Genomic DNA, 25,421 nt, shown 5'->3' on the forward strand with positions numbered 1-25,421 from the left:
TCCTCTGTCCATGGCATTTCCTAGCCAAGAATACTGGAATGGGTGGCCATTTCCTCCTCCAGAGGATCTTCCTGAACCAGGGATGGAAGCTGCGTCTCCTGTGTCTCCTGCGTTGGCAGGCGGAGGCTTTACCCCTGTGCCACATGTACAAGTCATGTCCAGATCCCACCAGGAATCTTACCTCACCCACACTGTTTAGGTACACACAACCCCAGACAGAAACGGAGCCCCAGGGATCTCAGTCACCGCCAAGACAACATAGCATCTTGCTTCCTTCTAATACATTGTCCTTCATTCGGTGTTTATCTGGGTGTCAGGACCACAGCTGCTGTCTCTTTACAGACCCAGGTCTGGGTCACAAGGTGGGGAGAAAACAATGACTGTTTTGCTTGTCTGGTGACAGATATCCTGTGCCGCTTTGCACTGCTCTTTGAAAACGTGATCCCATATCCTGTGACCGTCCCCTGGGCTTGCATCTCCAGCACTGCACGGGGTCTTCGGGGATGCCTGCCAAACAATCTGTGTTCTGACCTCAGCCTCCCTGGGCCCATAAATCATATAAGGCAGCTCACACTTCAAGCCGTGGCCTGGGGACATGGTGGGATCATGGGGCAGAGACTAGAGAAGAGTAGGAGCAGAGGCCAGGGGCCGGGAGAGGAAGGTTATGCTGAGAAACAATGAGAGAGGAGAGCGACAGAGAGCTTTTTATTCCCTAGAGAAATGGGCTGTTTCCTAGATGTCATAATCATATCATGAGGCGGAGATTGCTGGAGAGCAGTTTGCAGGGGAGGAGGATGCAAGTCAATATTTTATCATGAGTGAAGGTTCTCATCAGCATCCTTACCTGTAAACAACTTTTGAAGAAGGGCCTCTCGTCCAGACAACAGATTAACCAGCTAACGCATGAGAAATGGAAAAAGCTCAAGTAGCACTGAATTTTCTAAGCTCGGTATACTTCTGTTTGCTTATTTTTGCTTTTGTTGCTTGTGTTTTTGGTGCTGTATCCAAAAATCACTGCCAAATTCAATGTCATGAAACTTTTCCTCCAAGATGAGCTGTTTACAGCTCATCTTCCTAACAGGAAAGGGGTTCTTCTTAGACATACTCTTGGCAATTTGAAGCCAGAGTCACTGGAATTTTGCACCCTGATATAATGAAGGGAATTGTGTCTATTTTAAAAGTTATTATCTATTAATTGTCCCATAAAGATTATGTCCTTCCTCTCCTCACCACTTTAGGTGACTATCCTTGTTCCTGTTTCAGGTGGGGTTATGCGATGTATTTACTTAACCCTACACCTAATTTTTCCTATTTACATTTCATGTTAAAAAGAACTAAATTTCCTTTTTTATCCTTACAAAAGTCATGATTTGTATCTATTCAAGGTCCTAGATGAGATGGTATTCAGCTGGCATTCCTGGAAAAAATGACCTCGCATTAGCTTGTGGTTATGGCTTTCAAACTTCTTAAAGTGATGGAATATTTCCTTCAAAAGAAATCTGACACAGAAATCCCATTACACTGAACCAAGGATATCTATGTGGAGGATCTCTGGTTGAGGTGGAAGTAGAGGTATCGGATTCAACTCTGCCATCACCCCCAGAGAATGCTGGGATCCCACAGACTATGCTTTGTAAACCTTTACCCTAAATGGGGAGCAAGACAGAACAGATTGAAACTGGAAGGCAGAAGGGAGAAAGGAATGAATATTGCACACTGGAACTTGGTATATCTATGTTTTAGTCCCAGCTCTAACAGCCACAGAGTCTTGGATAAGTGGTTTAAATGATCTGAATCTCAATTTCCTCATCCATATCTGTGTGATAGACTTTTATAGCAATTAAATTCCACAAGATGTGTTAAACTTACATATTGAATGCTTGGTGTACAGGATACATTAGATACCTGCTGATCTCTTTACTACTCACCTCTGTCATCCTACCCAAATCTATGCATCCTGTATGCCTTATATTTGGAGGATCTGTGTGCACGTTTACAGATGGAATCCTGCTCCTCTACTGACAATTATCTTTCCAGATGTGTCTTGCTTTCATTTTATTTATTCTTCAATTGAAGGTAACCATTAGACTTCAACTTTTAGCACTTCTGTATCTTTCTGGTTAAGTATCTAGTGCCTTCAGAAATAGTTCTGGAAGAATCTTTTTGTAATTCAATTCTTCAAATTTTCCTAACTTAGAACACAGTAGTATAACTTAAAAATAGCCTACTTGTTTTCTTTCAGGACAGCAAATGGTAGCTACTTGAAGAATGCAAATTTGACTTCAGGAGACAAAATGATGGGCATAGTAGACATATTTGTCAAGTTCCAAAATGATACTAACAGACTCACCCTCTTATCAGGTGGGAGTGCCCAGAGACAGACACTGGGGTGGAGGCAAAATCTAAAAAAAGACTGAATGATTTGAATCCTTGGTTGCACACTAGCAGAAATATATTCTAATGAAACCAAAAGGGTGTCCCACAAAATCCAGGAGCAGGGCTGCAACTGAGTTTTGGGAACAAACTTAAAGAATTTGCTTAAATGCTTTCAAGAGACTTTTTCTTTGACTCCATTTTCCTCCTCCTTCTGTTTTATTTCTCTCTCTTCCCTCCCTCCCCCGCCCCCTCTTCTCCTTTCCCTCTCCCCGCCTCCCACCCCTCTTCCTCTCTCTTATTTCCATCTCTGTCTGAATCTCTCTCTCTCCCCTTTTCTTCCCCACCCTGCACTTCTCTGCTCATTTCCTTTGATTCTTCAAACCCAAGTGTTGAAAACCTGACCTCTCCCAAGTTTGTAAAATTTTCATCTTACAAATCCATATTTCTAGAACAACAACAGCAACAACCATGAATCCTCTCCAGTTCATCATTTAAACTGAGGAGATCAAAGATGTCATTTGTCTCTGCTGAGCTGAGCTTTACCTCCTGGAACAAATGACAGTGTCCCGAAGGGCATGGTCATCTTGCACACACATGGTCCCTGGGTTCCAGAGCTACAACAAATGTGTAGCGGAAGGGGGAGCAGGCCAGGACATTTCCTGGACTGACTGGAGAAACATAAATATATTAAAGGATAAGTATTCTCATTAAGTATCCCCAAATACTCCCCTGCTCTGAATTATTTGCTCTTGGGTCTTTGGGTGTGCAGACCTGAGTGATGGGTACAGGTCCACAATTGTGGGGAAAGGGAAATAAGTTCATATTTTGGAGGCAGAGAGTAGTGTTTTGGGAATGGAACCATGGCTACAGAAATAATTGGTGACTGTGTGAAGGATCAACAGGACAGATGACCAATGGTTTGTGTGAGCACTTAATGAGTTGCCATTGGCAGTGGGTGACCAGAAAGAAAGGATGGCTGAGAGAAAGTTTATTTTTTAAATTTTAATTGGAGGCTAATTACTTTACAGTATTGTAGTGTTTTTTTGCCATACATTGACATGAATCAGCCATGGGTGTGCATGTGTTCCCCATCCTAAACTCCCCTCCCACTTCCCTCCCCATCCCATCCCTCAGAGTCATCCCAGTGCACCAGCCCTGAGCACCCTGCCTCATGCATCAAACCTGAGTGGCGATCTGTTTCACATATGATAGTATACATGTTTCAATGCTATTCTCTCAAATCATCCCACCCTCGCCTTCTCCCACTGAGAGAAAGTTTAGACCAAAACTGGCAAACTATGTATGAAGTCAAGGACAAAAACAAAAAAAGATATTTGTTTTGATACTGTTTGATTTTTTGATAATGAAGACGGAAATGGTCATCGTTGCTGATATTTCTCCTTATTTTATGATCTCTGTGCTATGCTCTATTACAATACGATTCTTCTCCTTGTTCTAAATTTGCCTCATGGTTTTGACTCTACTCTTTGTCTAAATTAATTCCTTTCTTCCTGTTGGCCCTCACTGCTGAATTAAATAAGGGTTCAAGGGCTCTGAATTCTGAAATCCTCAAACCTGCCAAGCATGCTCCTGGCCCAGGACATTTGCACCTGCTCTTTGCTCTGCAATGAAAGGCCCTTTTCTCAGATACAGTATGGTTCTTAGCTGGCTTTCTTGGAACTCTGTCTTTCCTTCTCTGAGCAGCCAAACTTATCATGCCCAGAAGCTTTCTATCCCTTTACCTGGTTTTGATTTTTTTTTACTACCTGACATTTTATTATGAGGGATTAAATGTAAACAAGTATAAATATAAATGAATGAAATTAGGTTTGCTTCTTTGCTGACTGTCTCTGCACACTGTATTGTAAGCTCCATGGGAGTAGGGATCTGTCTTGTTCACTTCAGAGCTTTTTACCTCCTAGAATCCTGTAAGCCCATCATGGTCTCAATAAATATTTGTAGAATAAATGTGTGAAATAGGTTTTGACTAGCATCAGTAGTACTCATCTTAGTTTGAAATAAAATTTCAGTTAGTAACAAACCAGTAAGAGAGAAACATTTAGCAATGGATGCATGTGTGCATGCATGCTGAGTCACTTCAGTCATGTCTGATTCTTTGTGGTCCTATGGACTGTAGCCCACCACGCTCTTCTGTCCATGGAATTCTCCAGGCAGTTACACTTGGAGTGGATTGCCATGCCCTCCTCCAGGGGATCTTCCTGACCCAGGGATCAAACCCATGCCTCTTACTTCTTCTGCACTGGCAGGGGAGTTCTTCACCACTAGTGCCACCTGGGAAGCCCCTTAGCAATGGATAGCAATGGGTAATAACTTTTCCCACTTTCATCTGTCTTTAGTTGGACTTTGCCATTTTTGACAATTGTCTTTGCAGAATACTTCCCTCTCTCAGTCTCTCTTTCTTAAATCATGAAATAATGGAAAAGGGAGAAGATTTTTACCTTAATATGGCCTTAAACCATTTACTGTACAATATGGATTGAATTGTGTCCCTCAGAAAGATATTGCAATCCTAGCCCTAGTATCTGTGAATGTGACCTCATTTGAAAATAGTCTTTGCAGATAATCAAGGTGAGATGAGGTCATTCGGAAGAGTCTGGGTCCATGGTGACTGTGTCCTTATAAATAGAGGACACTTGGACACAGAGGCAAATACATAGAGAGGGAAAATGATTTGAAGACATTGGGAGAAGAGGACCCTCTACAAGCCAATGAATGCCTGCAACTATAGAACATAGGCGAGAACCCTGGAATGGATTCTCCATCAAAGTTCACAGAAGGAACCAATCTGCCAACACCTTGATTTTGGACTTCTGGCCTCTAGAGCAGTGAGACAGTAGATGTCTGTTGTTTAAGTCTCTTAGTTTGCAGCGCTTTGTTATGGCAGCCCTAAGAAATTAATACAGGGACACACACACACACATACACACACACAAAGGCCCTGTGCCTAACACATATAGTATTATGTGAGTTTATTTTATTATTTTATTTATTTATTTATTTATTTTTGGCTTTTGGCCACAACACAGTTTATGGGCTTTTAGTTCCCCAACCAAAGATGGAACCCGTGCCCTCTCAGTGAAAGTTCAGGGTCCTAACCACCAGGCCACCAGGGAATTCCCAGCTATAATGTTAACAACGGTGCTCACCTGTCCATCTTTTTTCTCCTTTCTCTTTCCTTCCAGAAGCCACAATGGGGAGACGGATTGGGTCCAGTTTAAAGGATATAGAGTTAGGGTTATTGAGAAGATCATTCTGATTTTCTCAAGGCTGATAAGAGAAGAGCAAGAAAAACAATTTTGTGAATGACGAGGCGCAGGCCACAGAGCCTTTCCAACATCTGTCGGAGTCTCCCACTTACTCGGGGCCAGATGCTAATGGTGTGTGTGCCTCTGCACGTGGAGGAAAGTTTCACTGATACTAATGAGCCATTCACTGTCCTGCATTCCAGGACTCCTCCCACACAGGCCGGTTCTCAGATGTTCTGCATTAAGTGAAACGCAGCACCATTTCCATAGCAACCGGAAGCAAGGGCTCCCAGAAGGCCTGGCGTTCTAACGCAGGCCGAGCTCTGGAAGACACGCAGCACTCTGATCCATCTGATAGCGAAGCAGCATTATGGAGGGTGTCATATTGCCAGGCGCTGTGCGCTGCATCAAAAACACAAGCCAAACGCAGCCCTCAGAGGAACTAATTCAGAGGTTGAGGCAGACAAGCGAAAAGTACGCAGTGTGAAAAATACTACACAGTCCAGGCGCAGTCCTGTTTTGAGCCCCTAGGCTGGGAATCTAACTAGTCTCTAGAGTCATGAAAAAACATTTTCTAAAGAAGGTGACCTCTGAGACTCCGAGGGCAAGATGGCAAGCCAGGCAGGAGGGCGCAGGGAGGCTGAGAGGGCTGCTGATCCAGACAGAAGGTGGCTGCGCGGTGTCTCTATGGCTGCAGATGAAGCAGATCTGATTTAGAAGTTATGACTTCAAAACTCCGCTGCACTCTCAACGGTGCTGTGTGACTTAAGGCTTTCGTAAATCCCAGAACTCCCCTGGCCAGGATGTCCCAAACTGTTTCGAAACCTCACCCTTCCCTCGGAACTGTGAGACCTGTGGGTTGAACTTCCAACTCTGGAGAAAAGGAGGGCTTGTACTGTAACAAGAGCCCTGTCTTTCAGCAGCCTCATCTGTCATTTCTTGCCCTAAACGTCATGTCACACATTCCTGACTCCTCGCACCATCCTAAAAAAATGTGTGTTATCAAGGATTGATGTTCCCTATCTTTGAACTCAGCCCAGTCTTCTTTATGTATCATTACAGACAGGCAGAGGGCCCGGGTCCTGCTGTGAAAGTCATTCCCCTTGTCTGCATGGCCCATTTTCCCAGCAGAGTCACGCTGGTCCCTACAGAAGACAAATGCCTGGGAACAGACTCTCAAGCAATTATTGCAAAAGTATTTGGCTGAGCCATTTCACCTGACTTTTAAAATTTCCATTGTCCCTGCCCATGTTTCAAAATGACAAACCAGCTCAATGATGACTCTGCAGAATACCTATTACATAATAGGTACTAAATGTATATTTGTTGTTGCCTATTTGCTAAGTTGTATCAGACTCTGCAACCTCATGGACTGCAGCATGCTAGGCTTCCCTGTCCTTCACTGTCTCCCAGAGTTTGCTCAAACTCATGCCCATTGAGTTGGTGATACCATCCAGCCACCTCATCCTCTGTCACCCCCTTCTCCTCCTGCCCTCAATCTTTTTCAGCAACAAGGTATTTTCCAATGAGTCAGTGCTTCGCATCAGGTGGCCAAAGTATTGGAGCTTCAGTTTAATATCCGTCCTTTTAATGAATATTCAGGACTGATTTCCTTTAGGACTGACTGGTCTGATCTCCTTGCTGTCCAAGGGACTTTCAAGAGTTTTCTCTAACATCACAATCTGAAAGCATCAATTCTTCGCACTCAGCCTTCTTTATGGTCCAATTCTCACATCCATACATGACTATGGGAAAACCATAGCTTTACCTATATGGACCTTTGTCAGCAAAGTGATGTCTCTGCTTTTCAATATTCTGTCTAGCTTTGTCATAGCATTTCTTCCAAAGAGTAAGTGTCTTTTAATTCCGTGGCTGTAATCACTGTCCACAGCGATTTTGGAGACTAAGAAAATAAAATGTGCCACTGTTTCTATGTTTTCCCCATCTATTTGCCATGAAATGATGGGACTGGATGCCATGATCTTAGTTTTTTGAATGTTGAGTGTTAAGCCAAGCTTTTTCACTCCCTTTTTTTATCCTCATCAAGAGGCTCTTTAGTTCTTCTTCACTTTCTGTGTTAGAGTGATATCATCTGCATATCTGAGGTTGTTGATATTTCTCCTGGCAATCTTGATTCCAGTTTGTGATTCATCCAGCCTGGCATTTCACATGATGTATTCTGCATGTAAGTTAAATAAGGAGAATGACAATACACAGCCTTGATGTACTCCTTTCTCGACTTTAAACCAGTCCGTTGTTCCATGTCAGATTCTAAGTGTTGCTTCTTGACCTGCATACAGGTTTCTCAGGAGAGAGGGAAGGTTGGTCTAGTATTCCCATCTCTTTAAGAATTTCCCACAGTTTGTTGTGATCCACGAAGTCAAAGGCTTTACTGTAGTCAATGAAGCAGTATTAGATGTTTTTCTGGATGGCTACATATACATAATTACAACATGTAAATATATACCACATATGATATATAATTATATATATGAAAACATGGACTTCCTTGGTGGCTTTGACAGTAAAGAATCTGCCTGCAATGCAGGAAACCTGGGTTCAATCACTGGGTTGGGGAGATCACTTGCAGAAGAAAACATCTACCCACTCCAGTATTCTTGCCTGGAGAATTCCATGAAGAGAGGAGCCTGAAGGGCTACAGTCCATTGGGTCACAAAGAATCAGAAATGACTGGGTTATTAACACTTTCACTTTTCCACCTTGATATGACTACATATTCTCTGTGTGTGTGTGTGTATAGGCTAAATTGACCTTCCTCATCTTCAAACTACCTAACAGATTGCCTTTACATATAATAGGATCTTCATAAACATTTATTGATTGGCTGGCTAACTGATTGGTGGGCAAAAGGAAACAATGGATTTTCCTATCGTGAAGCCAAAAGTATTCATATATAAGAAAATATTGAGGCAAATTCAACCAAACTTCCTAAACCAAAAAAGAAAAACTATGAAATTTAGGATTGAGGCAAAAGGGAAAAAAACACACAGCAATAACTTCTAGGCTCCAAATCTGTTTTCTTCTTCTTAGACTCATGTTTTATTTCTTTGGTTCCAAGCCTGTGGATCAAAATTGTTTGCATGACTGGCTGGGAGGAATAATAAAAAAACATTTTATGACATTTGGGGAAAATATACACAAATAGGAAACTAGTATTTGATCCCCTGCCTTTGTGACATTGTGATTTTTATGTCCAACTTGAAAAATGGGCTTCACAATAAGGAGATATGAGTTGAGGGAGGGTCTGAATTTCAGGACAACAAGTTAGCTCTACACCTGGGGCAGCTAGAGCAGAAGCTCATAACCTATCCTTGGATGGACACCAGAAGTCTCTTAAGACACGTGGTTTTAAAGTTAGTTTCCTATAGTTCTCTTACACACAGGTACACACGTATGCAGGTGCACACACATACCCATGAACACTCTTTGTTACGGAGAATGTCAGGAAATGGCGGACTATGCAAAGCTTTTCCCATCTTGCAGTGAGAAGAGATCATGCCCATAGCAACGTACATTATCATGAGGTCTGTCCATAGAAGCTTCTGAGAAAAGGCAAGCTGTGGTTTTCTCACTAACACAGAGCTCAGTGAACTGAACTGAGGTTCAGCCTCTGAACCACAGTCCCTCCCACCACCTGCCACCAACAAAGGGCCAGTGCAACTCTAGGAGCCGGTCCCAGCTGAGACGGCTCCAGGCCTCCCCGAGAACCAGCATCTGGACTACAGAGGGACAGGGTGAGACCATGCCCTCCGAACTATAAAAACCACGATGAATCTTTTTTCTCCTCACTCCACTCCATTCACTGCAGCTGTGACAATTAAAACATCCACATCCTGATCTTGTCTATCCTCAGATTCTATCTCCAATCTTGTTCCGAAACAGGAAGAACAGAAAGACCTCTAAGCTTTTCTCATGGCTTGGCTCTGACTCACGTGTATCATTAGGACTCCCTGAAGGTGGGATCCAGCCCTGGACCTCATTCACCACGAGTCCATCCCAGGCAGCTGATACTCATTATCTCATATACCAATGACTCTATTTCTAAAGCTCAAATGTGATCATTGATCAGATCATGTTGAAAGATATCTGTGATATCCTGGGTATACTCCGCAGAGTTCAGTCTGTAATTTTGAAAATAATTTTGAAATAGCTTTTCATGCAAAGGTTACTTTTAATGGCACATCCCCAGGCTCCCCAGGCTCCTTGGGCAGGTAATTCTACCCGTTTTCCTCCTTTTCCTCTCAGATGGGACCACAGGACTGAGTTCTGGCAGAGGCAGTGAGGGTAAGTTTCTGGACTGGCCGCTAGAATTTGGCACGTTTCTCTACTGTCTCTTTTTGAGCTTTGTTCAGGGATGAATCTTATAGAGAATGCCAACACCCTGGAGTCCAGAGAGCCACCAACTGGAGGAACCCTGGGTCCCCACATGCCTAAGTGTGCGGCAGAGGACAGGACAGCCCACTCTACCACCATGGACCCATACTGTCCACTAACAGGACAAGAAGCAGACCTCTGCTCCATTAAGCTTCTGTAGTGCTGGCTTCGCCTCTTACTGCAGTTGGTCCCTATTGAGTAACCCCTACCTATCTGTAGAATATTCCTTCCTCCTGCTGATTCCCTGTGTGAGGCTCACCATTCTGCCTGTCTCAAAGGCTATTTCTAGCCTTCTGGTCCTGACCTTCCCCCGCCGCCCTCAGCTATTGCCTGAGCCCAGTTTTAACAAGAAACTACTGCAAAGTCTTTGTAAACAGCCTGGGCCGTCTCAGAGGGGGAGCGGTGAGAAAATGAGAAACGCCCCACCCATAAGAATCCCTTTTCTGCCAATACATCACTTATTTAAAACATCTCCATTTGCGAGGGCCAAAAGTGCTGCATCTCTCTCTACAGAAACCTGATTATTTGTTTATTTTTCAGTATTTCTTTTATTTCATAAACATTTGAGTTGGTCCACGTAGTTGTTTAGCTGTTAATTAAGAATTATTAGCAGAGTTTGCCAGTACTATATTTTTAATTTACTTTTTAAAATTATACATTTCAAAGTAGATAAACACACAGTTTTGGGAGTTTTCTTCTCTTGCCCACAACTTGCAGCATGCTGAAGTTCCTCGACCAGGAATCAAATCTGCCTCTCACCCCACCCCTGTAGAGGAAGGCGGAAACTTAACCACTGGACCACCAGGAAAGTCCACACACGTTTTTTCTTTTTTTTTTTTTGAAGAGGGCAAGGAAATCTGGGCAGAAGAAGAAGCCAAGATATAATTTAAAAGCTCTTGGTAATTTTTATGTGTATTTAGGATTGAGAGTCATTTGTTTTCTTTGATATCTCCAATTACCATACCAGTTGTCATAAAAGTCTCAAATATATTCATATTATATTAATTAAAACTTATTTCAAAACAACTAAATTTATTCAAGTCAAGTATGCCCCCACATATGTGTTGGGTCAACTGCTATAAAAATTACATAAACCCTCAACCACAAATTACAAAAAAGGGCATAATGATGACAGCCATCACATAAGTTGTGAAAATTAATGCAATAATGAATATAAAGTAAGTACCAGAGTCTAAGAAAAGTCTATTGTTATGATGTGGAATCATTATTAGCTACTAAGCCTTAATAGGCCTTATTTTGACCCCTGCTTTTCTATAGGGAGCACAGTTTTATAATAGCAACCAGAGTGACTCTTTAAAATGTAAACAAGATAATGTCGTTCTGCGAAAAACCATCCAACAGTTTTTCATCTCACTCAAAACAAAAATCAAGAGTTTTCCCAATGACTTACAAGAGACAATAGAACCTTCCTTTACCACTTTCTGACAGCGTCATTTACCATTCTTTCCCTCATATACTTTACCCCTGTTGGACTAGCTCTCATATGTTTCCCTGAACACATTAGACAACCAACCTCAGAGCCTTTGCAGTGGATTACCCAGTGTGCTTATTCCTTGGAATTCACCCAGCTCACTCCCTCACCTTCTTTAATTAAGTCTTGGTCTACATGTCACCTGCAGAAAGAATTTCCCTCCTCATTCCAACCCTATCTAACCACCCTTCCTGCTTTGTGTTCTTCTTAGCACACAGAATGTTCTGATAAACTACAAATGTATTTATTTCTTAATTTGTAGTTCTATCCCCCTTTTATTGCTCTATTTGTTCTACAGTACTTGTAACTTTCTGATAAAATACACATCATATGTATTGGGTTGGCCAAAGAATTTGTTCGGGTTTTTTCAGTAACAACTTAGGGAAAAACCCAAACAAACTTTTTGGCCAACCCAATATTTATTTTATTTAGTATGTGAGCCCTGTCAGAGCAGGATGCTTGCCTACTCCGTTTACCACAGTGTCTCCAGCACTAAAAGATTGCCAGGAACATACTAGGTCCTAATTAAATACTGAATTTACGAATTAGCTGGCTGTCACAGAAGTAAACTTTCTCCATGAAGAATCAAGCTGGTCCAGTGGCAATTAAGCATTTGTGCTTTGACGTGTAGTCTTACTTCGATGTGTCACACAATGAAACTGTCATGGAACTCCAAATCCATCCCATAGTGACAAACTGTAATTTCAGCAGTGAAAACTTGTGAGAACTTGGGCAAGTTAATTCATTCTCTAAGCTTATGTTCCTCATTGTGAATTGGTGACAAGTTGTCTTATAAGGATCTGAGAACTGAATGAGGTAGACTGAGTTTCCAGAATCCCTGATCTGTGAGTGGATGCTCAAAGAATCTGAGTTTTGTGATTGCTGTGGTCCCTCCAGGGCAGCGAGGAGATGTCATACAGTCTCATGGAAGATGGGAATTATGCTGTTGCCTCTGAAAAATAGCTTAATATGTTTCATGGAGTTTATCTTGTTCTATCTCTGTGTATCTCTTACTAGAGAAGGCTGAAGGATAGATAACTTGAGAGAAATATTTCGATGTCTCAGCAGTATACAGAGAAGTCAGTACAGTTCAGTTCAGTTGCTCAGTCGTGTCCGACTCTTTGCAACCCCATGGGCTGCAGCATGCCAGGCTTCCCTGTCCATCACCAACTCCCAGAGCCTGCTCAAACTCATATCCATCGAGTTGGGGATGCCATCCAATCATCTCATCCTCTGTCGTCTCCTTTTCCTCTTGCCCTCAATCTTTCCCAGCATCAGGGCCTTGTCTAATGAGTCAATTCTTCACATCAGGTGCCAGAGCATTGGAGCTTCAGCATCAGCATCAGTCCTTCCAATGAGAGTATTCAGGACTGATCTCCTTTAGGAAGGACTGGTTGGATCTCCTTGCAGTCCAAGGGACTCTCAAGAGTCTTCTCCAATACCACAGGTCAAAAGCATCAGTTCTTCAGCAGTCAGCTTTCTTCACCGTCCAACTCTCACATCCATGCTACTGGAAAAGTAGTCCAGACGATAATGAAAGGAGTTTTCCTCTTAATCAGAAAGCCTGTGGCTCTTCCATTCTCACGCTAGTTTCATTCATACACAAAATTCGATGAGAACTTTGGTGGACACCTCAGTTGACAGAAGCATTTGGAATTGACAAACAAATGTGTATATAAAAGCTAAATTTCCTTTTAACATGTCCATGTTCCCAAGACTTTTGGATTTCTGATTTATGAATAGAGCTTAACAACCTCCAGGAATGTCCAACTTAATAACTCTTTTGTGTTCTCTTGGCCACAGGATGAATAAAGAGCGTTAAATGACAACCATCTTCTAGTACTTGAAGGCCATAAAATCCCAGGTATAAAAATGAGGCAGAGTGAAATAGTGTAAATAATGCAGTAACATTTAGAAAAAAAGGAACTTGGGGAATAATAACTGGGAAAACTTCCTTATGTCTAAGATCATCTGGATGATGAAATAGTCTCTGAGGGAAATGGTGGGAGCCTTCAAGCTTGGACTGTTCTGAAATGTGACGAGATTAAGCCCCAGAGGCCAATACTATGGGCTCACTTATTTTTATTTTTTTTTAACAACAAAGCAACAACATGACTTAATGGATCTTTTCCACCCTAACACCAATTCACTGAATCAGAACTTGATTCTGTGCCTCGTACTCAGATAGCATATTCATTTTGGAACCAAGGGGCAACAGCCTCAAGGTTCAGGCAGTCACATAAGGTAGCTATTTCTGGACGCTTCCTCCTTAAGTAATTGTAGTCAACAAATAGTTGTATTGATGCTTTTTCCTTCCACTTTTCCTTCCATCCATACTCTCCCCTTCTGTCTTTGTTTTCTTCCTCCTTCCTTTTTATCCTCTCTTCCTTCTTTTTCTTCCTTTTTCCTTTTCTTCCCTCCTTCTTACAGTTTCATCTTTTTTTTTTTTTTCAGAAATACATGACATCTTGAACAAACATCTTTTCCCTCTTCCATCATCAATTTTTAAGGCAGATCTTAGCCAGAGTCTCAACTCTAAGTGACTACATTCTGGAGTGCTTGAGAATGGCCTAGATGGTTAAAAAAAAGTACACAGAAAGTGGGACGGACAGCTAATAAAAATGGGATGTAAACCCAATGAATGGGATGTAAATCTAATGAATTTGCTGCTAGATAAATCATTTAAAAAAATATCAGAGATGTCTAAGAAACACTTGAATTGAATGGGGGTGAGATCAGGGTATCTTTCATGTAAACAAATAGTTTTCCTTAGTCCAGTATTAGCCACATCTCAACATATTCAAATTCATTGTATAATTTCTGAACTTTCCACTCAGTTTTGCTGGACAACTGTTCACAGAGCCATGTCTTCCTGCCTCTATTGTATACGACTTGGCTCTGAAATACATTTAGGGGCAACTGAACCACAACGGTTCCTCCAGTAAGGGAGTGAGCAAGGCAAGTGTGATCTTATGTAACAGTCACATCGGAAGCAGCTGGGGGAAACGAGAGCTTGGTATAACCCAGACCAGCCACAGGAAAGATCGACCCAAGCATCAATCATCATGCTTACAGAGTGACAGTATTTAAGTTTGTCGCCTGACAGAGAGGAAGGGGGAGAGGGAGAGACAGAGAAGTAGGGGAGAATGGGCAAGCTCCTGCCCCTGCTGTTAGAGAAACATATACACTGGACTTATTTTGAATTTGAATGAATAATCTCTGTGTCCTCAGCAGGAATGTTGTTCTGGGAAGTTTGCATTTCTGTTTACATGCCTGCCCTAGCTCTCATAGGGTGGAAGCAGGCAAATGTTAAGTGGCTGGTTTAACGTTTACACTGGAAAGCACTTTATCAAGAAAGTGTATACACCCGGCCACCCAAAAATGCAACTTATATATTTCCCTGGATTTTTCATCTCTGGTACCCTTTAGAAAAAAGTGGAAAGATTTTATTTTCTTGGGCTACAAAATCACTGCAGATGGTGACTGTAGCCAGGAAATTAAAAGATGCTTGCTTCTTGGAAGAAAAGCTATGACAAACCTAGACTGCATATTAAAAAGCAGAGACATCACTCTCCCAAAAAAGGTCTGAAGAGTCAAAACTATGTTTTTTCCAGTAGTCATATATGGATGTGAAAGTTGGACTATAAAAAAGGCTGAGTGCCAAAGAATTGATTCTTTTAAACTGTGGTGCTGGAGAAGACTCTTGAGAGTCCCTTGGACAGCAAGGAGATTAAACCAGTCAATTCTAAAGGAAATCAGTCCTGAATATTCATTGGAAGGACTGATGCTAAAGCTAAAGCTCCAATACTTTGGCCACTTGATGTGAAGAGCTTAACCCTAGGAAAGATTGAGTTCAGGAGGAGAAGGGAGTGACAGAGGATGAGATGGTTGGATGCCATCACCAACTCAGTGGGCATGAGTTTGAGCAAACTCTGGGAGATAGTGAAGGACAGGGAAGCCTGACGTGCTGCAGTCCATGGGGTCACAAAGAGTCAGACACAACTGAGGGACTGAACTGAAGTGAACTGATAGATAGATTTTGCCTTCTCCAAGTTTTTAACTTCTTTCATTAACTTTGGGGCTTACTCACATGATGCTGGATATAATTCCTATTTCATTGCATATGACTCAGCAGGAAACTGACACACAGAAATTGTCCTTACTGTCTGAACCTGAAATCACAGTGGGGGAAATAGGTTGAAAACTCTTCACATGAGACAGATGAATAGATTACTATGTTTTCTCCCATTTTAAATTTTATTGCAACTATTGTAGCCCAATTGGACAAGAACATTACTCTTTACCTTCAAGATTTGAAACATATTTAATTAGATCAGAGATTTTTTTCTTCTTCACTGAAACCTCTCTCTTGTCTTCATCTTTATTACTTTTGGGGGGAAAAGGAAAGAATTGCAGCCTCTTTGGGCTTGCAGTTGAAGCTATATTTTCTCAGGCTATTATAGAGAGACTCCCATTATGAAATCCATTCTCTAACATCTGCAGGACCTGTCTTTCACTGAAAGAATGGTGGTTCTAGTAACTGAGTAATAGGGAGGAGATACGTCCTAGCATTCGGCACATTTTATTAATTACCAAGTGGTAAATAGCATGCCTCTGTGTTCTATTTATAGTATAATTGAATTCATGACACTGGCTGCACATCTGGTCAAACTGGAAAGCACATTTGCAGTCACCTTTCCTGTTTGAACTCCTAATGTATTACAGACTCCAGAAAGATTCTGCAGATAACAGAAACAAAAGACAGCTTAAAAAAAAAAAAAAAACCCTCATGAAGGGTGCTTCTACAGATTTCCAATGCAAGTGTCAATCTGTGGGAGAGTTGTGGTTGCAGAGACCCTCTTGAATTGGGTAACATAATAAATGACATTACTAGTAATGTAAATAAAGAATGCAATGCTAGGGCCTTTGCCAGGTTGGTGACCAGTGCCAATTAGACGGTGCTGGCAATGGTTTCTAACTCTTTGCACAACCATTCATTCACATACATCTGTATACAAAGTCCTGAGTTCCCACATGTGGGCTTACAATTTGTAGAAGACTGTTTTTCATCAGTCTGGGAAGGAATTTGTTCCACATTTTTTTAAGGATTTGAATTCTAGAGAGAAAGTGAAAAAAGGAATCTAACTGAACAGTAGACTTAAAATACATAACAGTCAAATAGAGAGTTTTGCAGTTCAGAGAACTAACTAGTCACAAATTCCATTACCCAAAGACTTTGAGAAATGTGATAGAATGTAATTATGCTCGCTTTTCCCAGGATATGAGTTTTCTGAAAAGTATTTTGTAACTGGAGGTAATAGTAATAATGTAATTCTTACTTTTCTACTGGATATTTTAGTTAGCTATGGGCAGCCTCACGGTGTTTTTATTTATGAATCAATGCTAATGGTCCCAAGAAGCACTTCTCAGGGTTCATATGAAAAAGCCTATAGCTTAGGAATCTTGGTATCCATACACTTTCTCCGGTTCCTCCAACTCCCTGACTTTCTAGGTCAAGAATTCTCAAACATTAATGTGCCAGAGGGTTACCTATTGGCCTATTAAGCTAACTAGCCACCCCCAAAGATTGAGTCCAGATCTAGGATGGGCCCTGAATTCTGCATTTTTAACAAACACCCTACACGTAGTTCAGATACAATGATTTTAGAAGTTCTTTTACAAACACTATTGTAGGAATATTTCTCTAGTTCAGCCTTTCTTTTCTCTCAGCTTACACACATTTTGGAGGGTGGGGACTTCTGGAGTTACTGTGCATATTCTTGGTTACTGAGGGGTAACTTATTGCTTCTAGACTATAAAGCATGAGTTCCCTCATGTTCAGGGGCCTTAAAGAATGACTGATCTTCCAATGATCCTCCAGTGATCATACACGTGATCAATGACTCTGTCCCAAGGATGGCTTGGTGATTCACATTCATTCTTTTCTAATATATAAATCGGATCGGAAAGGAAAGTCATCAGTGAAATAGATACTACCACAAGGCTATTATTGAAATAAATACAATAATATATTTACATTATTATATGACTATAGTGTTGCATAATAATTTATAAAAATGCTACATTCTTATAATAATATGATACATCTGCATGATTGCATCAATTAACTATTAGATGAAAATTATGAGTTATGCATCTTCTAAGAGCCGGCTCACTGGAAAAGACTCTGTTGCTGCAAAAGATTGAAAGCAAAAGGAAAAAAGGGCAACAGAGGATGAGAGGGTAGATAGAATCACCAACTCAACGGTCATGAATTTGAGCAAACTCTGGGAACGGTGGAGGACAGAGGACCCTGGTGTGCTGCAGTCCACAGGGTCACAAAGAGTCAGACACGACTTAGCGACTCAACAGCAACAACAATTACTAATCAATAGCTTTACTATCAGTAATGTGTAGAACTGGGAGATTTTACTGGAAGCTGTAGCAAAAACACTGGGTGATATCTACATGTTAAAAACTGATTTGATTTCATAATGTTCTTTTCTCTCTGATTACCTGAACATTTTATGTAATTTTAGCCTTTGTCCTAGTTATTCAATAGTCCCCTTGTTTCTATATTTTGTTCTGTATCTTATTATTCCACACCATCTGTAGCTGTAACTGTCTCTTTCCCAAGCGCACTTTTGTTCAATGTGTGCAATCACCGACAGAAGAGAGAAAAAGTTTAACAGGAAAAAAAAATGATGCAAAGAAAGATTTAGGGTCCTGCAGATGTTTCCAGCTGAAATACCAGCTGGCATTGTCGTTGTTTGTGTGGAGTGGAATCCCAGAAGCCAATGAAAGGAGACAATCAATTTTAGCTGACTCAATTTTTTTTATTTCCACTTTCCTAACACAGATGAATCTGATGCAAATTGTTTGAAAATAAGAGCCTTACAGCTAAGTGCATTACCATACTCTACTGCAGAAAACTAAATTTCCCGGTGACGTGATAATTTCTGGAAATACTGCCTTCTAAAGGTTGTTAAAATCCTTGGAGGAATCCCTAGTTATTTTGACTGTTGGTGCAGTTGTTGGTGACACAAATAATTAGAATTCTTATTCTTCAGCTTTATAATGCACCTTCTCCAAAGAATTCAAGGGCCTTGGGACTTCCCTGGTGATTCAGTGGTTAAGACTCTGCATTTCCCAACCTAGATGTCCATCGACAGATGAATGGATAAAGAAACAATGGTACCTATATACAGTGGAATATTACTCAGCTATAAAAAAGGAACACATTTGAGTTAGTTCTAATGAGGTGGATGAACCTAAAGCCTGTGGTACAGAGTGAAGTAAGCAGAAAGAGAAAAACAAATATCATATATTAATGCATATATATGAAATCTAGAAAGATAGTACCGATGAACCTATTTGCAGTACAGCAATGGAAACGCAGACATAGAGATCAGGCTTGTGGACACACCAGGGGAAGGAGAGGGTGGGATGAATGGAGAGAGAAGCATTGAAACACATATATTACCATATGTAAAATAGATAACCTGTGGGAATTTGCTGTATGACATCCTAGAGAGGTGGGTTGGGGAGGGAGGTGGGAGGGAGACTCAAGAATGAGGGGACATATGTATACCTATGGCTTATTCATGTTGATGGATGGCAGAAACCAAGACAATATTGTAAAGCAATTATCCTCCAATTAAAAATAAATAAATTTTAAAAATTAGACCATTACTCTAAAACAGAAAGATTCCACACTGCCAATGCAAGTAGCATGAATTTGATCCCTATCGGGGAACTAAGATCCTGCATGGTATGTGGTGTGGCCAAGAAAATATGAGAAAAAACACAAAAAGAGTTCAAGCATCTTTAAAAACAAAAGAGCAATTGGAGAAAGGCTGTACCACATCTTACTCACACTCAGTAATAGTTACAAGGGACAACTGGTAAAATGTTATGGGATGAGTGTGGGGGGTGTGTGTGTGTGTGAGTCACTTAGTCATGTCCAACTCTTTGAGACCCTGTGGACTGTAGCCCACCAGGCCCCTCTGTCCATGGAATTCTCCAGGCGAGAATACTGGAGTGCATTGCCATTTCCTTCTCCAGGGGATCTTCACAACCCAGGGATTGAACCCAAGTCTGTTGCATTGCAGGCAGATTCTTTACCATCTGAGCCATCAGGGAAGCCCTAAGAAATGTTATGGTAGCCCTTTAAAATATCAACCTTAAAATGACAACAGTATGGTATCCTATACTTGAAGATAATGGAATTAGTTGGTATAATGGTAATAATAGTAATAGCTCAATGTTTATGATATATCAGGCACTTTATTTGATTCTCACAAAACTATAATTTGGGTAATATTATTACACTAATTTACAAATAAAAAACTGCAGGTATAGAAATTTTAAATAATCTGCCTAAAATTGCATAATCAATATTTTGCCTGAGATTCACACCAAGATCTAATTCCAGAACCTCTGGACTCTTAATTAGTTTGCAATATTAAGTCATTTGATTCTTACATTTTATTGGTTTGCATTTTGGAGATACTGGAAGTGACAAGAAAGTTTAAATAGCAGACAGAAGGGTCCCTCCATTGACCTGTGTCAATATCGATATTGAATAGGCCAACAAATATTGTGAAGCATTTTCTGTGTTGATCTTCCTTTGAGGAGTTGAAGATACTGGTCTCTGTAAAGTTGTTCAGAAAACTGTGTGAGAGACAACTCTTTAAACAAACAATGCACTGTTACATGATAACTTACTTAGTTGCTAAGGAAACTCAGCCAAGTGGTGCTAATTCTCCTTGGGACTGGAGACCACAATGAGGTCAAGAGCTGGTCTGTACATGAAACAAACCACTCAATGCAGAGAATCTAACTGCTGTCATGCAGTTCCCCATGATACTGCTGAAGAGAAAGCCTCATGGTAACACTTGAGAAATTTTCACTGAGGATTTCGAAATTCTCTACCCCTTCAAAGTGAGTTGAAGGTGGTGGGAATGGAGGCAATTTGCAGGAAGCTTTCTCTGTCCTCTGTCACTACCCACAACTCTTCTTTAAATTAAGCAGCTGCAGCCTTGAATGCATACAGTGTGCTGCGATTCCATCAAAATGGAATCAGGCAAAGATAGCAGCGGCCTTCCTTTCATTGTTTCCCAGGTGGCACTAGTGGTTAAGAAAGTGAGTGAAGTCGCTCAGTTGTGTCTGACTCTTTGCGACCCCATGGACTATAGCCTACCAGGCTCCTCAATCCATGGAACTTTCCAGGCAAGAATACTGGAGTGGGTTGCCATTTCCTTCTCAAGGGGATCTTCCCAACCCAGGGATCAAACCCGGGTCTCCCACATTGTAGGCAGATGCTTTACCATCTGAACTACCAGGGAATCACCTGCTTGCAACTGCAGAAGGCATGAGACGTGGGTTCGATCCCTGGGTTGGGAAGATCCCCTGGAGGAGGGAATGGCAACCCACTCCAGTATTCTTGCCTGGTGAGTCCCATGGACAGAGGAGCCTGGCAGACTATAGATCACAGGGTCGCAAAGAGTCGGACATCACTGAAGAGACTTAACATGCAGAACGGAGCACTTGGGAAAGCCCAAGATCTCTGCCTGGGCTATTTTGCTTCCTGCAGCATCTTCTTAATTAGGCAGAGGAAAACTTGTCTTTGGGCTTCTGGCAATACTGTGCTCCTAGCCTGGAAAAGCAGCCAAAGGGTTCTCTGCCAACAGCCGCTGAGGGGCTCTGCCTTCCTCTCAGATGTTGTCTACCCACTGCACTTGTTAAGGATGTCTATGGACAGGGTGGGACTTTCTAATCCAACTCCTATTGGCCAGAGCTGTCCCTGAAACCCCGGAGAAGGCAATGGCTCCCCACTCCAGTACTCTTGCCTGGAAAATCCCATGGACGGAGGAGCTTGGTAGGCTGCAGTCCATGGGGTCGCTAAGAGTCGGACACGACTGAGCAACTTCACTTTCACTTTTCACTTTCATGCATTGGAAGAGGAAATGGCGACCCACTCCAGTGTTCTTGCCTGGAGAATCCCAGGGATGGGGGAGTCTGGTGGGCTGCCTTCTATGGGATCGCACAGAGTCAGACACGACTGAAGCGACTTAGCAGCAGCAGCAGCCCCTGGAACCCAGCACGCCAAGAGCTGGGACCAATCACCACATTGTTTACTCATGAAATTATTAAGGATGACTCTCTATGGTTTGTGCTTGGCAGGGAAATACTCCTTCACATGTGGCCAGCATATATTTGGCCAGCAGACTGAGAGTCTGCAGGCAGATAAGACAAGCAATCCCAATTATCCACTGGTTGAGAGCAAAACACATCTTAGAGTCTCTATCCCAGCCCGGGATGGCTTGATTCATTGAGGAGGAATTTTGCTAAAGAAAAAAAAACAAAATAGATGTCCAGTCTGGGCAATAGTCCAAACTAGGCTTTAAGTGGCAAAGCTTTCTATGACATTACAGGTCTGTCTAGCAAAGGATGATTTAATAAGTTTGTGAAAGGTTTACATGCCTCAGTTAGATCAAGGACATAAAGAAAGCTGCAAGCAAGTTAGGAGCATTTTGTTGTTTTTAAGCATTTTTATTTCATTTTACATTATTTGGCTGCCCCAGGTCTTAGTTGTGGCACGCAGGATCTAATTTCTGACCAAGGATTGAACCCAGGTCCCCTGCATTGGGAGTGTGTAGTCTTAGCCACTGGACCACCAGGGAAGTCCCAAATTAGAAACATTTTTAACCTGAAAGTAAAGTGAACAGAAATGTTTTCTCCCAAGACCTCACCTAGGTACCATAAAGCTTACCAGTATTTCTTGTCTCAAAGTTGAAAAACTCATTGGTACTAACAGTCTTTCCAGAGATAATTTACAGGAGCTGGTAGAGTTGAGGGCATTCAGAAATATTCAATGCCTTTGTGATTTACAGAAAACATTGCAAAAAAATAAACTTTTGTTTCATTTTGCCAGAAAAAGAAAGTCTGCGAAAGGCTATGTTAGGTTTGGAATATTTATGAATCCAGTCTTCAGTGTGGCTTTTGGTCTTTCAAACTCTCTCAACATTTCTCTCTCAACATCTTGTTAAACTCTATTCAGGGCCCATTTTTAAAATCCAATGAAAAAAAACAAACTAAAAGCCATTGATATTTCCTCCAAATACGTTAAAAACCACCAGGCCCTGCATTTCAAGGATCTCTTTTTCATGTTTCCAAGTCTATCGTCTCTGGTCATTCCACCCTCATCCTGAAAACACAGAGAGGTGACCTCTCCATTTCTGGCCTTGTTTGATCTTTCAAGATTAATCAACTTAAACATCTCGAGAGCCCTTCACCACTATGATGAGGTTTTCAAAAATAGCAGATTGCAGATATAAAGATTATCTAATACTCATAATAAGTAAATTGAGAGGAGCTGGTCCCCTGTAAAACAGCCTGCTGCTCTTGGTAAGGGTTAGCATGAAATTTCTATCTTCACCCACCACATGATTCCCAAGTCTATATATACTTAATTTCACCCTATTTTTTAAGACTTTTTTTTAATGTGGACCATTTTTTAAGTCTTTGTTGAATTTGTTACAATTTTGCTTCTGTTTTTTATTTGCTTGTTTTTTTTGGCTGCCAGGCATGTGGTATCTTAGCTCCCCGACCAGGGACTGAACCTACATCCCCTACTTTGGAAAGTGAAGTCTTAACCACTGGACCACCAGGGAAGTCCTGCACCCTATTTTTTAAGAATGGCAACTCTAACTACCTCACTAAGCTGCTTTTATTTATCTAACAGATTCTTATTCAGTGACTTCCACAGGCTACATAGGCCTGAAACTTGTTATAAAAATGATCCCTGGTTACCCAACATCTAGAGAACATGTTGTAAATCACTCATCATTCTCATAATCCTTTAACCATCTGCCAACCTATCATCCTAGACTCACTTCCGTCCCTCCTTTCACTGTTATTCCCCTTCAGGTCACTCCCTACCCTTGGCAGCTATGATGCATTCTGTATTCATCCATATATGTTTACTTGTAATTTCACAAATATTGCACCATGCTTTTGCTCATGTTCATCTTAATCATTGCATTTGGAATGCTTCCTCTGTCTTTTCTGGAATATCTTCTCCCCCAACACACACACGCACACCTGAATAGGAAACTAATATAAATCATTTAAGACTCAGTTTTAGAAGGACTTCCTTTGACATATTCCCTAACTAAATGCCGTGGTTAAAATGGCTACAATTTCTTTTTTTTTTAATCCATATGATGTTTTATTACAATGTATGATAAAAATTAAGTTTTTTTATAGGCCAGGGGTTTTGCTTCCACTTTTAATAAAAACAATTTTTAAATGGATAACCAACAAAGACCCACTGAAAGTACAGGGAACTCTGCTCAGTATTCTGTAACAATCTAATTGGCGAAAGAACTTCAAAAAGAACAGATATGTGTATATTTATAACCGAATCTTTTTGATGTACATCTGAAACTAACACAACACTGTTAATCAACTCTGTGTGTGTGTGTGTGTGTGTGTGTGTGTGTGTGTGTGTGTGCGCGTGTGTGTGCTAAGTCACTTCAGTCTTGTCCAACTCTTTGCCACCCTGCTTCCCTGGTAGCTCAGCTGGTAAAGAATCCACCTGGGTTTGATCCCTGGGTTGCAACGCTATGGACTATAGCCCATTAGGCTCATCTGTCCATGGGATTCCCTAGGCAAGAATACTGAAGTGGGTTACCCTCCCCTTCTACAGGGGATCTTCCCAACGCAGGGATCAAACCCGTGTCTTTTCTGTCTCCTGCATTGGCAGGCGGGTTCTTTACCACTAGTGGTACCTGAGAAGTCTCACTGATCAACTATACTCCAGCGTAAAATAAAAAGTTAAGAAAAAAGACAGAAAGCACCCACTGAGGAGCAAAGAACAGTCATTTTTAGAACTAGTGAAAAAGCAGCGACGTATTTCTTTAGAGGAAAAATCCTGCCCCAGACTTTGAGTGTCAGGAGGAGGAATACCTTATAACTTTAATACTGTTAAAATGGCTACAGTCTCTTTTCAGCTCCTCCCATCACGAGGTGGGGATGGTTTCCACCATTGTTGATTCTGGAATAGACCAGTTCCTTGTTGTCTCCAATAACATGCAGTGGATGTGACATCATACGGCTGCCAAGCCTCAGCTCAAGAGGCCTTGTGGTTTTTGCTCTCACTCTCTTGGAAAGTTGCAGCCACCCTGTCAAACACCTGGGCTGGTCTGCTGGAGGGGCCACACAGAGGGGAACCAAGATGCTCAGCTGGTAACCTGACATCCGACCTAATGACCAGGGATGTGAGCACCTTTCTTTGTCTGTCTGACCTGGTTGAATCACCCTGAGTAATTCCAGGAAATACCAACGGAAGAAATGTGTGCCTCAGCTCAGATTTCAGAGAAAAAACATGAGCAAATAAACTCCAATTGCTTAAACCCACTTAGTTCTGGAAAGGTGTGTTACATAGCAGTAGGTAGGTGGTATAACCCCACCCCAGTTCCAACCGCAGATAGCTAGTCATTTTGAATTCTGAAACACCATAGCACCCTGTGTCTACTGGTAATATAGTAAGAGTCACATTTTAACATGATCATGTGTTTATGCATTTCTCCCCACTACTAGACTCCGGGTTCCCTAGAAGCAGAAATAGCCCCAGGACCTCACAACGAGCCTGAATACACAGCAGGCCCTAAAGAAATAACTGTTAACAAACATCTGAAGGCTCACCCTTCATAAGGACAGATTCTATCTTGTTGATTCTGTTTGAGTGTGTTAACCAAACCATGGGCAGAAGACACTTTCACTTTCCATCCTGGGACAATGGTGAACCTCATGCCCCGAAGCATGGCTCACAGGAGGTTAAATTTAGCAGCAGTAATAGATTGGATCTTTTCAGAGTCTTAAGATTA

General features: G+C 41.5%; 2 long non-coding RNA genes across 2 annotated transcripts in view; one reads left to right on the top strand and one right to left on the bottom strand.

Annotated features, from left to right (window-relative positions):
* On the top strand, nt 1-20,210 carry LOC122431125. The gene is made up of 3 exons (XR_006266449.1): nt 1-145; nt 4,644-4,647; nt 20,199-20,210. It is a non-coding gene; the product is annotated as an uncharacterized LOC122431125 (long non-coding RNA).
* The window catches only part of LOC122431126, a 21,510-nt gene continuing 14,221 nt past the window's right edge, over nt 18,133-25,421 (bottom strand). Inside the window, exon 3 of the long non-coding RNA XR_006266450.1 lies at nt 18,133-18,144. This is a non-coding gene — a long non-coding RNA (uncharacterized LOC122431126). The remainder of the gene's footprint in view (nt 18,145-25,421) is intronic.

The sequence above is a fragment of the Cervus canadensis genome, chromosome 29, assembly GCF_019320065.1.
Source record: "Cervus canadensis isolate Bull #8, Minnesota chromosome 29, ASM1932006v1, whole genome shotgun sequence".
Classification (NCBI taxonomy): domain Eukaryota; kingdom Metazoa; phylum Chordata; class Mammalia; order Artiodactyla; family Cervidae; genus Cervus; species Cervus canadensis.